The 4,154-nt window shown below is 37.3% G+C and overlaps 1 long non-coding RNA gene across 1 annotated transcript; it reads right to left on the bottom strand.

Moving 5' to 3' along the window:
- Window positions 1-676: 676 nt before the first annotated feature.
- Window positions 677-2,129, bottom strand: LOC141275755 (uncharacterized). The gene is made up of 3 exons (XR_012324040.1): window positions 2,071-2,129; window positions 1,380-1,522; window positions 677-789 (listed from the first exon to the last, which is right to left on the bottom strand). It is a non-coding gene; the product is annotated as an uncharacterized lncRNA (long non-coding RNA).
- Window positions 2,130-4,154: the final 2,025 nt, after the last annotated feature.

The raw sequence follows: 4,154 nt of genomic DNA on the forward strand, positions 1-4,154 counted from the left end.
AATGCAGCAGCAGACTTCTAATAGTCTTTCTTATAGAACATTGTTCTTCTGGGTAATCAGAGTCAGGGTATTAACCAGATTATCCAAAACTAGAATACAAATTATAAACAATTTTTGTTGTTTCTATTGTTTCAGCCAGTCTGAAAGTTCAAGATAAGAAAAAAAGTGTTAAGAATTTTCCACTGGATATCAAAAAGAAAAAAATATTAAGGTAATTCTATATATTACCACGAACGTGCTAGCATTTCATATTTTAACTTCCTTATAATCAGTTTTTGATCCCACAAAGTATTAAAACTCAAATTTTATCTACCCCCAGACATAGAAAAGTGGTGGTAATGTGGCAATTTTCTACTTGGAGGCCTGAATTATCTTCCTTGATCATCTGCTGTGCTCAAATTCATTATAAAAATGACCAATTTACCACCTTGCTTCACACGAAGAAGACAATACCACAGAATGTGGGTCCCAGGGTAGAACAACCAAATGCTACCTGGGGACAGATGAGCAAGCTAAAGCATGTGTGAGTAACTTAAAATGTTCCAGTTATTCTTTTGCTTATAACACAATTTCTATACTCCCCATTATGAGCTCCAAAAACACACACTTGGAAGCAAGAGCCATGAGCATATGTCATTTTCAACTGCCGGAAGCCAACTCACAATATATCGCTTACCTTGTACAGAGATGGAGCAGCACAGGGCTCACGATAGGACGAGTGATGCATGAGATGTTCTTCAGCTCACTTCCCCTGGGATTTATGCTTCCAAACCTAGGAACACCGTCTGCCTGCATGGAAGGAATGCTAAGCAATGCGGTCAAACAACCGACGCATTACGTATAGTTTTTCAACTTTGCGAAATCTAGAAGAAACCGTAAAATAAGTACACAAATAAGCAAGTATGTGTCTAAAAATCATGGCACAAATTTGGTGGACGAATACACAGTTTAAATAAGGAAGATTAGGGCTCATATTTTTAAGTTTGTGTGAATAATATGCTTTTTCTTAGAAGCTGAAGGACTATTGCCTTCTTGGTTACAGGTTTATGAGACAGATTGTTTTGTATTGTACAACGCAAGTATTCCACAAGGAAATCACTGGATCTGAATTACAGATAAAATGTTGGTCAAAGAGTCAACTTTTTTTCAAAAGTACCCAAAGGAATAAAGAAAAGAAGTGAATCTAAGAAAAATATATGAGAAAAATGTATATGCTCAAATTCTCATTTGACTGCCTCATTTAATTTTTTTGAAAAAAATGTCACCAGTTTTGTAAAGGCATAGTTTCAAATCAGACTTGTTTCTAGTCTAAATTTAGCCTCTGTTCCTTGTGTCATATATCTTCAGGCATGAGAAGAAAAATCAATGCCCTTACTCACCTTTGGAAGAATTTCACTGCCAAGTCTCTGTGGCTCTATGGGATCCAATAATCCATGGCTCAATATCGATTCTTCTATGACACCTGTAGAAATGGCCTCTCCTTCCTTTCTAACAAAATATAGCAACAAAAGGCGTGTAGTTTCTGAATAAATTAAACAGAGGCTATTAGGCACAACTTCATCCTACAAGGAAATGTGGTCTACATTTTCTAAAAAAAAAAAAAAAGTCACCTTCGCTTGATTTTTCTGAGCCACTTAACTTTCTAAGGATAACATGAACATATATTTTAAAAGATAGTTTGAATGTAATTTTCTTAAGTATGTTGCAGCTAACTCATACATTACAAATAGTACTTATTTTTCTAAGAAAATAGACAATGGGAAAGCCTATCAAACTTCAATTCCCAATTTTAAAATATCTCCAAAATCAAAACCCTTTTTAAATATGAGAAACCACAATCACGTCTTGAAAATCAAAACTTTTGATAAAATTGAAGACCCTTCCAGGCAGTGGAGTAGAGCATATCAAATCCTAGGAGAGAGGGTGGGTTAAACTTTTGGGTGTGTTTTACAGCATTTTTTTTTAAAAGAGTTGGGAGAACAGGTAAGAGCCATCACTTTCCTTGAGAAACATAAATACAAAACCAAAATCAAAACCCAAGAAGTCTTGTTTCCAGCATTCTTCACACACCTGATATAAACCTCAAAGGTACTTGTTTCACTCTGGGCACAGTTTTTTGGGCGTATCTCAATATATTCCCTGCAGCCATTCTGCACTGAGTGGAGTAACTACGGTTGGCAACCCACTCCATCACTCACTCCATCAGCCTGAGAATCTGCAAATTAAGAATGCAGTGTTAAAAAAAAAATTCCTTTTACCTTTGCTTTTTCTCGTAAAGTTCTAGAGAAGAAAACACAAAGCAGGTTGTTTCCCACTGTATATGTGACATGTGATGTCTTGGTTAAAAGTGACACAGCCATGGTGCACTCTGACAGGTCTAGTGTTAAGACCTGACAGATAGAAACCTGCAAGAACAACCTCCCTGCCACAGATATTTAAGCTCACGTTCAAACTTTGACTTGATAGTCGCTTCATCAGCTTGCGCAACAGTGAGTGCTACTGCCTTTCAAGTTCATTATAAATTATGCTATTCTTCACATTACTGTCAATTTAAGCTCCCGTTTTACTAAAATGCAGGTATCTTAACCGCTCATCAAACCTGTGCACATTTTTGAGTTAAAGAATTAGATCAATCCAAACTCCAGTTCTCAAGGGAGAAGTTCCATTGTTTATCAGGCCATGTCTACACTGGCTGAGCAAAGCGCTCGGTTCAGAAGGAGAAGCGCCTTTGGCAGCTAGAGTCCACATAGCTGACCCATGGAGGCTCGGGTGGACCTTCTTCACCTAATTACACAACAGCAATGAGGTTACTGAGCATTTGATGAAAATGACCCATGTTGTTCTAATTTATTTACATGGTAGTCATTTAGAACGTAATTCAAAGAACCTATAATAAGAATGTTTACACATCACAGGCAACGATGAATGTGAGTACTGAAATACCTGATAACACAACATTTGGTTTAACCCAATCATATTCTTCCTAAACAAGACAATGGTGGCATGATTTAAAAATGCAATACTAGATTAAGCTGGTCTAGATTAAGCTTATAGCTCTGATTTTATATTTATGGAGAACAATCTTCAGAGTTCAAATAATTAAAAAGATTAGTTCAATCTCACACAAAAATGGGTCGAAATGGTAATTGATATTTTGGAGGAAATATTTACACTCTTCCAACTTGCACCACCAAAATTTAGTAACAACCGGGGTGCATTCTATTCTGGGGACAGTACAATGCCCTCAGATCATCTTGAACATGGAGATCCTTTCATCAATTTTTAGAATAAAAGGAGGTTTAGCAGAAATGTTCTTCTACCAGCTCTGAAATTACAGGCTTCCCCCTCCATCCACCCAAACACACTCCATCCTGTAAAATAATAGATACAACACTAATTACATTTGGAATTTTGCCAGGATTCCCCCATTGGTGAGCAGGCAGAGTTGGACCAAATTGTCCTGAAGGAATAAAGCCTCTCTCACTCCCATGGATGCCCTCAAAGGGCGTTAGGCAGCATCCATTCCAACCCTTTGAAGAAAGGAGGAATGTGTGGGAATTTATCAGAACTGTGCTCCTCGAGCGTCACTTTACATTGCCCCGAAATAAATTAGCTATGTTTATGCTATGTAAACTCCAAACCCCAGTTTCCCTAATGCAGGTAGAATTACCTCCCATTTTTTTTCTGCTACTCCCATCTTCAAATTTTTGAGGATAGGGGGTTAGTCTCTCTGTTTAATAATCATTCAATTTAGATGCTAAAGCCCCTTTGTCTGGGAGCAAGATCCTACCTTCAGACTGAGTCATGGAAACACACTTGTTGGCTAACTTATAAATTACCACTCAAATTCTAAAACCAAAATAAATCTAGGTGATCTAAGAATCGCTTTACATAGCCAAGTCTATCTAAGATAAAATGAATCTAGTATCTTCTTTTCCTATGTGAAAGCCCTAAGAATGTCTAAATATAAAACCACTGTTGCTATCTTTGCCACACCATGTTTGAGCAACTCGTGATGATGTTGATGATGATGATGATGACGACGACAGAGCAAACACCCTTACTGTGTGTCTGGCACTGTTCTAAACGCTTTATAGACATGAACTCATTTAACCCCCATGACAACTCTGTAAGGTAGGTACTATTATCTCTCT

The sequence above is a fragment of the Tursiops truncatus genome, chromosome 11, assembly GCF_011762595.2.
Source record: "Tursiops truncatus isolate mTurTru1 chromosome 11, mTurTru1.mat.Y, whole genome shotgun sequence".
Lineage (NCBI taxonomy): Eukaryota > Metazoa > Chordata > Mammalia > Artiodactyla > Delphinidae > Tursiops > Tursiops truncatus.